The sequence below is a fragment of the Lucilia cuprina genome, chromosome 3 (assembly GCF_022045245.1).
Source record: "Lucilia cuprina isolate Lc7/37 chromosome 3, ASM2204524v1, whole genome shotgun sequence".
NCBI lineage: Eukaryota > Metazoa > Arthropoda > Insecta > Diptera > Calliphoridae > Lucilia > Lucilia cuprina.
Window position 1 is genome coordinate 26,495,578 of NC_060951.1, and position 14,790 is coordinate 26,510,367.

At 27.4% G+C, this 14,790-nt stretch overlaps 1 long non-coding RNA gene across 1 annotated transcript in view; it reads left to right on the top strand.

Moving 5' to 3' along the window:
* Positions 1-801: 801 nt before the first annotated feature.
* Positions 802-14,790, top strand: part of LOC124418953 — a 20,921-nt gene continuing 6,932 nt past the window's right edge. The window contains exon 1 of the long non-coding RNA XR_006940330.1: positions 802-1,149. This is a non-coding gene — a long non-coding RNA (uncharacterized LOC124418953). The remainder of the gene's footprint in view (positions 1,150-14,790) is intronic.

A 14,790-nucleotide genomic window follows, 5' to 3' on the forward strand; every position in this document is an offset into this window, starting at 1 on the left:
ATTAAATTAACATACATTTTTGTGTTTTTCAAGTGCAGTAAAACCACAAGCTAAAGAAATATTAAATACCAAAACCTACATTGAAGACGTAGACAATAAAATCAGTCTACTCATGAAAAAGAAAATAAGTTTTGTTATCGTATATGTATATGTTGGGTAGAGGGAAGATCATTCGGTATAGGGGCACATCTGCCAAACCAAAATAACTAAAAAACCCAGTAATCGATTTTATCACATTATCAAATTTTGTTTTCATTTATTGATTATCTTTCATCTCTAAAAGTTTGAAAGATTAATTTTTGTGGTAAGCAGACAAGATTAATTTCTTTTCAAAGAGCCGTAAAAATATTTCACTGTATGAATTTAAAGTTATGAGAAAGAAATAATAAATACTTAATTTATAATACATCATTTATAATGCATAATAAAATATAAAACAGCAAAATAATAAGTTTTTACTTTGAATTTATACCCTACACCTCTATAGGTGTAGACCCACCTTAAAGTATACCAATCGCCTCAGAATCACTTCCTGAGTCGATGACTTTGTAGTCATCTGCCAAAATTTATAAGGATAGGCCCATATTTACCCCTTCTCCCCTATGAGCCCTCTTGTAGAAAATCTCTTTTTTTGTTAACAATAAGTAAAAATATTCCACAATAAAACAAATTAAATGCTTTATTTAAAAAAAAAATTCAAAATTTTAACATACTGACTGGTGTAGGGTATAATATGGACGGCAATGTCCGGCTATAAATTCATACTTGTTTTTGTTTTATCGATGTTTTTGAACAGTTCGGAGAGCTTTTAAAAATACATTAAGATGACATAGGATACATTGAAATGGATAAAACTAAAGCCAATCTAAATATACGAATACAGAATATGTATACGTATCTATAAATTACCTGTTTATTCCTGTTTACTTACGATTGATTTTTTATCACAACATAACATTTTTGTACACCTTCATCATGAATACTTCAAGTATATTTTACCAGAAAACATCGACATAGACGAAAAAGCAAACAGAAATTCACAAAACAATTACAAGAATTACGAAAAATATCCAAAAGTATAATGATGATAATGATAAACAACATATGTTTGAAGAACGTAATACCAATCAAGTAATGGAATTTTTAACGGTAAGTAATTTTTCAAAATATCAAACAGACAGGTAAACAAAGAAACAAATTGAAAAGAAAGAGAAGTGATGAAATGACGATAAAAAGAGCAATTTATATTTCAAACTATAAATTGAATTGTGTTTGAAAATATTTTAACAGATTTAAAGCATAATATTTGAAATATTTCAATGTCAATAACCAACAAAGAAAGGGGAAAGACAAAAATCAATAACAAGAAAAAAACACAATTTATAGAATAGTGTCTGAAGGGAATAGTTTCTGAAGGGAATCATCCTTAAATTTTCATTTTACCCATCTAAGTTATTTTTGGGAAAAACACCGGTAATTTCGAAATTTGAAAAGTTCATTAATTTAAAACAACAACTAATTTTGTGGTTTTTGATATCCTTTTTACTTATTTTCTTAATTTTTACTTTTGTTTTATTAGGTTTGACCTTTTGTGGTTTGTTTTAAAATCTTTAAGGCATAAGAGAAATCATTAAAAAAAATGCTACAGTGCTGCAAAAATATTTATTTACAATTCTTCAAATAATACAATAGCATTTCTTTAATTTTTTTATAAATTCCAGCGAAAGAAAATATAGATTCGCCTTAAATACTTATGCCACTGTTACCACTGTTTCAAATAGAATTGAACCTACAAAAACAAAATTAATGAGTTTTTCATTATAGAGAAAAATTACAGATAGATCTTAACTTTAGGAATGTAAATATTACTTCTTTCAACATATTCAACTGTAAGACAACAAAAATTGTAAATAAAATCTCTCTTAAGAACATCTAAAGTGAGGAGAAACAAAGCCAGCAGTTAGGGTAGGATAAATTAGATTTTAAATAGATTTCGTTTAGATTTGAGCTTATTATATCGGGATTAAAAATTAAAATTTTCATTTTAGGAGCAAAACCCAGAATTGTGTGAAATTTTATCTCAATTGCTATGTAATTAACACAAAACTGTATAAAAGCTATGTGAAATCGATGACCGAATTGGCTAATTTTTATACTCTCAATCAAAAAAGACTGGGGATATATTGTTTTTGCAATTCCGTTTCTAGCAAATCGGAATATTCGTCTATGACCCATGAAAGAATAGTATATGTTCATGTCCGTCAGTCTGTTTGTCTGTTGAAAACACGATAGAGTCCAATAATTAATTCTGATGTCTATATAAATTTTGAATAGTAAAGGCAGTCGTGCCAGGATCAGACAGATGGACGAACATAGCTAGATTGTCTTAGAATCTTACAAGAATCCAGAATATACATACGCATATACTTTATGGAGTCTAGGAGAAGTATTTCGATGTGTTACACAAAATCAATGGATGGTTATAAAAATAAAATATTGAAATGAAAAAGACGCTTTAAACTGTTAAAGATTCTCTTCAGAATCTTCAACGTCATCAGTAACATCAACTTAATCATCATTTATTAACCAAAAAACCCACTCATAACAATTAGATGTTGTTGTGGTTGTTTTTTTTCTTTTTTTGTTACATTTTAAATTGCTGTTGTAATGGCTGGTTGTAAAGTTAAATAAAATAAACTTAAAGCAAGTCAATGACTGCAGACAATGAAATGCGACCCATTTTTATAGCAGCAACAATTACAGTATTACAATATAACATTTTCAGAATGTAATGCTAAAAAAAACTTTTTTCAATTCAGACCTTTAGTATTTCAAAATTAATTTCTTAGAAATATTTTTACTTTTAAAATTTAAATTAAATTCTTTAAGAGACTCACACCGCAAATGTTGGGAGTGACATTGAGTATTTCATATTAATTTAGCTGTCTAAAGACATTGAACCTTTAATTAGTTTAAATAGGTCAAAGAAGTCATTGAGTGGAAAAAGAAAAATAAAAACATTTAAAGCAACTAAATAAAAATATATTCGCATTCAGCTGTACGGTTATATGGGAGCTAGTTGAAATAATTAGCATTCGTCCTTGGGCCAAATAAAGAGTATGTGTCAAATTTTAACAAATTTTTATTTATAATAATATGATGGACACAGACTGACATCAACTTAATTTATTTTTAAAACAAACGTTACTTTTACAACAAGTGTTACTAAAACTTATGTAAACAATAACAAAAACATTTATTAAAATTCCAATAAAGTGTTTAAAGTTATTACTTCAATGTGTTTAATATCATTATTAGATTAAACCTATAACGCATTAATTTTACATGCTTGACAATTGATGTTGTAAATATTTGCTTAACAAATTCTCTTTTCTAATTAAAGTCCCAGTAGTATTACTCTTATAGAACAACTCAGCTTATTGCAGACATAGTACAATGTGAATTGGAACAAAAATGTAATATTGCTGTTATATACTACAGCAACATTGTCAATGACGCTTTGAATGCGACTCCTGGGATCCAATGATAAATTTCCTACCAGTTTTTTAATTTCTTGCTTAGTTCTATCGTAATATTTAGGTCTTTCGTTTATTTATAGTATTTTATATTTCTTTTTTTATTTTTAGACGAGTTTCATTTAGCCACTTGATATGTAAGTGCAGTTCTGTTCATAATAGTTTGAAATAAATCGTTATCTTATCAATCAAATTTTGCCTTTATCATCATACAGACAGACTAACGGATGACAACGATATGTATGCTTAAATTCTTAAATTTCTTTCGTTTTCTTTTCTTTTACATGGCACTCATTTTAAATGATGAATTTAAATAAATTTTATGAATTAAAATTTATTCATAAAATTTATTTAAATTCATAAAAATTTTTAAATCTCAACTTTTAATTCATAAAAATTATTTTATTGCTATAAAAAATTGTTATTTTTATGCGTCTTCTGTTGCTGCTTTTTATTTAAAAGTATGTACAGAAGTTGCAAAAACTGTGAAATGGTGGATTAATTATTAAATACGATACATTTTTCTAAGAAAAGGCCTTAAACAAATTTCGCATTTTTATTAAGCATTTTTGCTTTCCATACAAAGTGAGTCGATCTAATGTATATATGAATATTGCCTATACATATAGGTTTTTGCCGTATATATTATTCATATTTGGTATAAACGTGTTTATTGTATATAGAATTATGTGTGTGTATAAAACCCAGAAAACTGAGTTAATTGATATGAATGGTTCTCTAAACTAGGCGTATACTTAATATTTGTAATATCAATAAATCGTTAACTCGTATACGTACAGGTGCCATTAAGAGGGATTGAAAACAATAATTATTTCTGAATTTTTAAAGAAAGAAATAAAATACAATGAAAAATCGGAGAACAAATTCAAAAATATAATTTTTATAGATTTAAGCTATATTTTTTATGCTTTTTAAATTTTTGATTTTTATTTAAATTGCCAAATATAATTATTATTTTCATACTCACCATCAAAAAATATGGAGGGTATATTGCTTTTGTAATTCCGTATGTAACATATATTCTCGCAAGATTCTAAGACGATCCAAGACGATTTCCGTCCGTCTGTCTGTTGTTGGCATGATAGCGTCCACAAAAAAAGAGATAGGCAGATAAACATTTCCAAAATATTCTCCATTATTCCCAAATGTTTAGTATTGATAATAGGCAAAATCAGTTAACGACTCCACATAGCCCAAATACAAATGTACCCCGGAATATGGCGTAAAAAGATTCAAATATTAATAAATACGTTGTTCATGAAGCTAATGAAATGAAATTTCGCATAAGTCAGTTTTTTGACTTCCGAAATTAAATTCTAAATTATGGCAGACATAGGACCATAAATAGCTACTATTATGCTGATTGCTGGCCTCAAAATAATTGTATGCAATTCGAAATAAACATGACATGTATTAACCAAAATCGTTCTGTAAATTTTTTTAGGAATCGGTCCATAATTAACCATACTCCCATATGGAAATAACTATAATGCTAAATAACTATATGGTATTGTACGGCCCCAAATTTTGTGGGGATCGGCCATATAAACCCAACCCCACATTTAAAGCTCAGTATTGAGCATGAAAGCCATTTTTTGAAAAATTTCAAATTTCAGTTCTACTAGACCAGAAAAAATGCAGTAAAAATAAGATTTTACTGTTTACTGAAAAAAATGCAAGTTTCTGCAGTCATCAGTAAAATATAATGAATACTAAATCGTTTCATTAATCGGTAAAAATTTACTGAAAAACTATAAAATTAAACAACCATAATAATCGAATCGTGGTTTCAACAATTTCCAAATCAATAATTTAAACTGAATTGTATTGGTTTTTAAATTTATTTTTGAATTTAATAAAGGCAACCGACTATTATTTAGGATTAAAACATAACAATATCAAATATTAGACGATATTAAACTGTAGAAAGTAAAAAATGTTCAGTATTCAGTAAATTTTACTGATGACTGCAAAAAATTTCGATAAATTTACTGGTTACCGCAAAAAATGTAGTATTTAACTGGTTACTGAAAATGTGTCTACAGTATTCCGTACAATCTAATAATTTACTGAAAATTCTATTTTCATCATATTTTTTAAAATAATACATATTTATCATCACAAGTAGCTATAGATAGACGAATTTTACATTTTGAGATTGTAAATCTTTTCAAAATATTCATATATTTTGATATAAATATATATATAAACAAATTTATTATATTTTATAATATAAGATTATTTATAGCAATATAGTAAAGAGATCAACATAGTAATAGTTGTATGAAAATTTTACTAAAATATAATATTTTTTTACTAACAATGTATTTTGGTTGAAAATTTTACTGATTACAGTATTTAGTAATATTGGTGTTACCAGTATTTTTTACAGTTCAATAAAATTTTCAGTTTTCAGTAAAATCTTACTGAAATTAACAAAAATGTAAACCTTATCTCATATAAGTCTTAACCATAAAATTGCCTATGAATAGTTTAATAAAGGATATAAATATAAGCAAAGTAGTTGACATAAATTTCAATCAATTGTTAAAACACAATAAGAAATAGAAATACAAGTAGAAATAACAAAATTTAACAAAACATTATTGGCAACAACATTGGTTTATTGATTGATTGTTGTGCAAAAGCAACATGGACATGAACATAATTTTCAATGTTCGAACAGATGGACATCGTACTTAAATGTTTCCGTTAAGACAAGGAAAAATGTTTAAGCTCAATAATTTGTATACCACCCACAACCATAAGTGATGATATATAAGTTTGTCATTTTGAATGTAACTCCAAGAAATACTAACCTAAGTCCTAACAAAGAATATTTATTATGGATCCTCGTAAAATTCTAAGTCGATTTAGGAAATCAATCAAATTCGTCGAACATATTTTTTATTGTCCTATACAAATTAATAGTGACAATAAGATAATCGATTTCACAACATAAATTGTTATGAGCAGGGAAACCAAAATATGCAAATGCATGTTTTTTGTGGTGCGTCGTATGGACTCATGGATAAGATATTTATACGTTTCAGACCAATTTAAGAATTTTGGCATCGATTTGTTAGAGCATATTTTTGCATATTTTACCCATAAGAGCATAATTTTGCATGATTTGACTTTTTTAGCATATTTAAGGCATATTTTCGAGTTTTTAGAGCATATTTTACTTTTTTAGTGCATATTTTGATATTTTCGCTCTTTTTCGTTTTTGTACATTTTCAAAACTTTATTTAAAAAAATAAAATTCAATTTTTTATTTTTAATTTTTCAGCCTATTTTACAATTTTGAAAAAAATTCGTTTGTAGAACTTAAAAACTGCAAAAAATACATTACTCTCACGAAAACCAATGTTATAGTTTTTTGTTCAATAAAGCATTACATTTTAAATCAGACATAAAACCTATTACTTTTGATTTCATGAGACCAATCCATTTTTATAGCTTAAAAAACTAATTATTGGAATTTATGACAACACCGATTAAAATGTCAGTTTAGAAGCTATGAATACAATTGGTAGAAATGTGTCAAACTTTGTCGTTTGAAATATGTTTTTTGGGGTCCAAATGGTTTCATGTTATTTATTGGTTATCTGAACGTAAAACGGAATTCTATTAAACTAGTTCTTCAAACTATGAGATGAATCAATTATAAAAAATCTTGTAGGATGAAATATGACACTAAACATTTATTATTTCATTACAATTTCTGTCTTTTTGAGCTTTTCAATGTTAAAAAATAATGAAAAATTTTATTTTTAGAGCATATTTTTTAAATTTTAAGAGTATATTTTGAGTTTTTTACGGCATATTTAAAGCGCTTAAAACACTTTTTTTAGAGCATGTTTTCGGTTTCCCTGGTTATGAGTAAACATTTTAAAGGGGGTTAGTGAATCTAAAACATTTTAAGTTATACAAAATTTGTGTTGGCTGATTTTAACATGTACGTCAGAACAATACCCTAAATCAAGTGTTATTGAATTGTTATCGATAAAATGGTTTATTGTTATTGTATGTTCAAAAATCTGAAATTTAGTCATCAAAAATTAGGTAAACTTCACATAAACATGTTGATATTTCGTGATTTTTATGTTTATATGTTTTTTGTTCTTATTCATAGTTCACGATTCTATTAACCTCTTGGTTAGCTAAAAATGTGTTCTTTTAAAAAACTCTCTTTAACACACACATATCCATATATTTATATATACGTTACACTTGTAATTATTGTAGTAGTATTAATCCTTTTAACCAATAATTTAACCAAAATAACTAATGTTAATTTATTTTTTTGATTCTTTCTGAGCTAAGAAAATTTAGGTATGTTCTGATTTATAGTACATACTATAGTCGAGTCTATGGTCCTAATAGTACTCGAATCATGTAGTTGTTTTAACAGGTAGTTGTTTTAACAGGTAGTTGTTTTTACAGTTAAGTCTATAGTTTTTAAAGCCTCCACCACCATCAGTGGTGATAAAGGGAATAAATAACTTAGTCATTCTGATTTGATTTAGATATGTCCATCAGTGTGTAAAAACACGCTGATGATTAATAGAAGCGATAGAATTTAACCAAATTCACCCAAAAATATTCATCTAGGACCCAACAAAGTATATATATTCTGGGTCCTTGTAAAATTCTGAGTCGATTTAGCTGTGTCCTTATGTCCGTCTGTCTGTCTGTTTGTGTAAATCTCGCTCACGTTAAAACTAAGCTAAAGATATCAACCAAATTCTCCAAAAACATATACTGTTTTCCTAATCCGTTTACGACGTAAAAAATTATGATTAAAAATTTCGGACTACCTCGAAAAAATACTTATTTTTCGTAATTATTCAACATTTTCTCAGAAACTACAAAAGATCTTTCGATAATCACATAATTTTTTTCTGCCAGGCATCAAGTATGTTAAAAAACATAATAATTGGTTAAAAATTTCCCATAGCACCCATACAAAGGTACATATTACCGGAAATTAGTTTATCGTTTAAACCTCCCTTAAATATATCAATATAAATACATTTTTTTTTTTACATGTTAACATAATAAAACAACAAATCATGTTACCAAAGCAGATCTGTATCGATCCATTATAAGTCATAGCTTCCATATATTGTCCACTTCCGAAAATCACTTAAACGCTCATATTTCATTAAATTATTAATTTATCGGATTAAAATTCAACTGAATATGTTTTTTTGTACACATTAATTATTCTACAAAAATTTTTCAGGATCGGTCCATTATTTCTCATAGCTCCCCCTTATTGTCCGCTCCTAAAAATCACTTAAACGCCCATATTTTATTGAATTATTAATTTATCGGATTAAAATTCAACTAAATATGTTTTATATACACACTAATTATTCTACTAAAATTTTTCCGTATCGGTCCATTATTAGTCATATTAGACATATAAGGTCCACTTCCACACATATTGCAGTGAATTATAAATTTATCAGAATAAAATTCGGCTCGAATATATTTTATTTTTCGAATTGGTCCACTTCCGAAATTCACTTAAAAACATATATTTAATTGAATTATTAAGTTATCAAAATAACTTAAATTTTTTTTTCAGATCGGTTCATCATTGGTCATAACTTCTATATGAGGTTCACTTCCGAACATCACTTAAATGCACATATTTCATTTATTAATAATGAAATTGGAGTAAAATTTGCTTTGAATTCATTATGTATTTTTTCATTTTATCCATAATTGGTCACAGCTTCCATATAAGGTTCATTTCCAAAAAATGATTAAACGATTTCGCGATAAAATTTGACAAAAATGCGCATTTCTGAAAATTACTAAATACCACATAGTTCACTATTAAATAAAAATATTGCAATAAAATTCGACAGGTGTATGTTCTGTGTATAGATAAAATGTTTTTGCACTCACCTTATATTGATCATACTTCTGATTTACAGTCATCAACATCGTTTCAAAAATCACTCAAACCAATTTATTTCATTATAGATATTGACATCGAAAAGTGCTCTACATGAATATGTTTGTAAATACACAAACCATTCTCCTATATTTTTAGCATCTGCATGATCGTTCCATAATAAGTCATAGCAACAGTACGAGATCCACAGCCGAAACTCAATATAAATTTTTCTGGATCTAATCAAAATTACATTAATGTTAATACCCTCACAAAAAACAAAACTTTTGTCGAGTTATCTAAAAAATAGATTTAGTAGAAAGAAACTTGCTGTTGAAGGGTATTAAGGATTCGGCACAGTCGCTCTTACTTGTTTTTACTCGATCGGTTCATTTTTTGCCATAGCTCCCATACACGCTAATTACTTATTACTAAATAACAATATAGATGCAAAATTTGACTAAAATATAGCTTTTTTTCACGATCGGACCCTAACTTACTTCTATAGCCTCACGGGCAAAAGGACTAATAAGCTAGAAAGTATTTATATAACACATTATTATTAAAAACTCGTTTGACTAATTCTATAAAATTCAGATGTTATATAGTAAAAGTCAATACTTTGATTCTACTGGGTATGTTTTTATTCGCAGTTGATATGAACTGAAAAGTTTCTGCGTCATGAATACACCTTCTTAAGTTTAATTTTGCCATTTGGTGACTTCAGGCAAAAAAAACTATATAAAAACATCAATAAACACACATATTTTTTCAAGATTTTATGTATCCAACAATTTCCTGTATTCTATGATTAACAAAACAAAGAGCAGGATTAAGAAATGCAAATAATACTAAACATAGAAGGCAGTCAGCCTACTAACCAAACAGTTATTTAGTTGACATTTATTCGTTTTATATAAAACTTTTATTACACAAATATTGATATTTCAACATTTATACTTACATTTATAAATACATGTGTTTTATTTATATATATGTGTATCTGTGTTTACATTTTTATACAAATATTAAATGTATCCTGAGGTGGACATTTAGATTCTTATATCAAGAAAAATAAATAATTAAGAGAAATTAGCGTCTATCAATAAATGTTCTTTCTATTCCGAAAATCTTATTCTTTTCATTTTACTTTATAACTGACAGAGAATTGCAGACTGTTTGACTTTTAAAACTTTTGCGACTTGTATAAAGTGCGTTCGTAGTTTGGGGAAAATGTTAAGTAAATTTTCTGTTAGTTGTTTTATGTAGGAGTTAGAGGCAAATATGGACAGATCTTGACAAAATTTGTTGCATAGATTTATATTTATATCAAAGTCATCAAGGCTTGTATAAAACTTATTGCAACTGTTTATCGTGATATGATTGATTATTAACATAATTATGAACTCAAAATTATTTTTCGGGATGTTCATTTGTATTGTGAGATAATAGGATGACTATTATTTTCAATAGGCTTCACCTGAAAAAAGGCATGTGACAAACTATATCAAATTATCTAAAAAATTACATGGACAGCCAGACGGATGAACTGATGGACTGACTATCGACTCAGAAAATGATTCTAGGCCGATTGGTATACTTAAAGGTGGGTTTAAACTAAATACACCTTCCCCATTATGGTGGTGTAAGAAAAATAGTAATGTACAATATAATTCCAAGTAATTCAGTAAAATTTAAGAAATAATAAAACAAAAGCAAATGATCATACAAATTTCACATGAATACCAACACATACACAACTACTACTTATATACAATCAAGTAGACATGCAGGAGGCATTCAACAATATGTAAATTTTTGTACCGCTAAAGCTTTACACGATCACACAAGTAATATGATCTGTCAAAATTTTATGTAAAAGAGTACGGATGGGATCGTCTAAACACAATATGTAATGAAACCATTGAGAGAGAATACATATGGAAAATTTGACAGTCGTATGGCTCCCTTCATTTTTTGAAATCATTCAAAAAACAAGCCGGTCTTATTCGATCAGGGATGTATTTTTATGTAAACAAGTATAAAAAAGTGAAACAGCTGTTTCCATCTGACTTTTTAATTGTTTTATACCAATCGTGTAAAAACAAGAAATATAAAACATACGATTTTTATTCTCTTTTTATACCCTACACCACTTTAGTGGGGAGGGTATATTAGGTTTGTGCTGATGTTTGTAACATACAAAAATATTCATCACTTTAAAGTATACCAATCGGCTTAAAATCAGTTTCTGAGTCGATGAAGCTATGTCCGTCCGTCTGGCTGGCTGGCTGGATGGCTGTCCATGTAAACCTTGTGCACAAGGTACAGGATGAAAGATAATTGGATGAAATTTGGCACAGATACTTAACTCCCCCTACCAACATTTATAAGAATTGGGCCATATTTGCCCTACTCCCTTTAAGCCCTCTTGTAAAAAATCTCTTTTTTTGCAAAAAAAAAAAATCCGAAATAAAGTTAATGAACAAATGAAATGATTTATTTTTTTAAATAATCACCATTTTTAATATACATACTAACTGGTGTAGGGTATCATATGGTCGGCTACGCCCGACTATACATTCATACTTGTTTGTTATACAGATGGAATTTCATTTTACTTTTTCATTAGGTAAAGTGTGATCGTCTGAAGGGCCCTTAACAATTATTTGACATAACGTTTGACTGATTTGTTTGTGTACGTTTACGCTACCAACAGCAGATTTATTCTGGCGTAGAAAAGAACTCATTACGCGGAAACATACACATTTAGAATATTAGCACATTGGTTCTAGCTTTGAAGGAGTTTATGGCTCCACGAACACCCATTTGCGTAAGATATAATGTATTGAATATATTATTTATTGGACTTAGTGGGATGAGTTGGGATATGAATTGTTTTAATATAAGAACAAAGTTTGAAAATCTATTCTCACTGATAAAAAATCTTAAAAGCTATGGACTTAAATTATATTGCGGGAATATGACCCTTACAGGTGTAATAACCCAACAAGAACTGAATAATTAAATTATGTAATAGAATTTGTTAAATTTTCTATTTGATTTATGAAACAATTAGAGCAAATATTTTATTCAATTTTAAATATTTTAGTTTTATAAAGATATAACAACCCCAATTTATGAGTGTCTATAGGTTTCTTAACGTGCTGATGATAACTATGTTTGTGTTAAGATATGCGTAACACTTTCAGTAGTATAATGAAATTATTTCACTTTACACCTTTTGCACTCCCACCTATGTAAATATCTTCACATGAAACCTATCATATACGAACAAGTTTTTGTTATAAATCCTGTTAAAGAATTTCAAAACATTTCTTATGGATTTTTTTCTTAAAAGTTTTGAATTGGAAAGTTTATTCTTAGGTTTATTTGTCGTTTCTTTATAAATCCTTATGGCATACTAACAATCCCTGTAGGTATAATGTAAATTTATTCAGGGACATATCTATAGAAACTTATGACTTGGAAAAGGTTAAAGGAAAATTTTATTTAAACTATCTTGTTGTTTCTAGACAAGAAAGATTTTAGTTTTGAGAATTATTGTTTGTTTGTTACAACATTTTGAATTTGTATATTAATATTTAGTTAGGGAAATAATATACCGTAGTTGAAAATTTTTCAAAATTAAATGTCTATAGAAAACAAAGGGGTTTAAGTCTTCTAGTAGTCGTTGATATCCTTTTGACGCCACAGTTAAATATGACTGAAAACAACTTCAATATCCATAGCTGATTTTGATTACTGTATGAAATTTAACCTGAACTTGTTTTATAAGAACTTATTTTTTTTTTTTTTTTTTTTTTTGCAAATAAAATACATGTGTTTCCTAATCTGCTGCTGTAACTAAAAGTATAAAGAACAATTAAACTTAAAACAATGTTACTTTTTCATTGCAACTATTTCCTAAAGGGTGAATTTTATAGTGAATTCAATAAATTTATAGATTTATTGTATTAAATCTATAAATTCATGTAAATAAATGTCTATACATATACGGATATGTACATATATGTGAGCCGGTTAGTTAGAGAAAGTTGTTTTATTTTATTTAAGTAGAAATTTTAAATAAGTTACTTGGAGAAACTATGGAGTCAATAGACTTCTTCTTTTAATCACAAAGAGTTCGGGTTAATTATGTAGTACTTCTGGTATAGATATGTAATATGTAGTTTTGGTAGAAGTGTGTGTGTTAATGGGGAATGAAATTTCATTTAATTTTATCTGTTGTTAAAGTTTTTATAATAATTTTAACGTTATCTTTTATGGCATATATGTAAGGTCACAAATTCTTATTGCCACTTTTTTCGCTTGATAAAAAACCTGCACAATAATTTAAAAATAATATTATGTCACAAACTGTCGCGACTTCAATATTTTAGTGAATAGCATGAATTTTTAGTGGAAAATGTTAACATTTATGGATATAGATTTGTATGTATTTATTACCATATATCTTAAATTTGCATACTAATGAAACCACAAACCATATTACATATGTATATATTAAATTGATTGTATTGATCACATTTTATAAAAATAAATTTAAATGAAATCGTTTAACAAATGGAATTTTTGCATTATTTTATTGTACGTTCTAAATTTATCCTAAAATATAAAAGTCCCTAAATTGATTAATTTATATTTATATTTGTATGTATTTGCAAGACAAAACTCCTTATATTAAATATTCTATACATATGTTATCGTTTATACAAATGTTTTCGTTTCATAAAACTAATAATTATTAGGTAAAATATTCTTTGTCAAATGTGTATTAAACACAATAACATAACATTTGTAAAACTTGTTCGTATATATGCCTAGTTAAAGAGAATAGGTCTTAATTTTATTTTTAATTATAAAAACTTTAGTTGTTTTACTATGTTAGTTATAGCAATTTTTATATTCAAATATTTTAATATAAATTGAAATATGTATATGTAAACTTTTGAAATTATTTTTAAATCTATATGTCAGTGTTTGAAAGTAATATCAGGTCAATATTTTTATACCCACCATCAAAAAAATAGGGGGGTATATTGATTTTGTCATTCCGTGAGTAACACATCGAAATATTGCTCTAAGACCCCATAAAGTATATATATTCTGGGACCTCGTAAGATTCTAAGACGATCTAGCCATGTCCGTCCGTTTGTCCGTCTGTCTGTTGTTGGCACGATAGCGTCTACAAAATAAGAGATATTGAGATGAAATTTTCCCAAAATATATTTTGTTGATCAGAAATGTTTGGTATTGAAAATGGGCAAAATCGGTCAACGATTTCACATAGCCCCC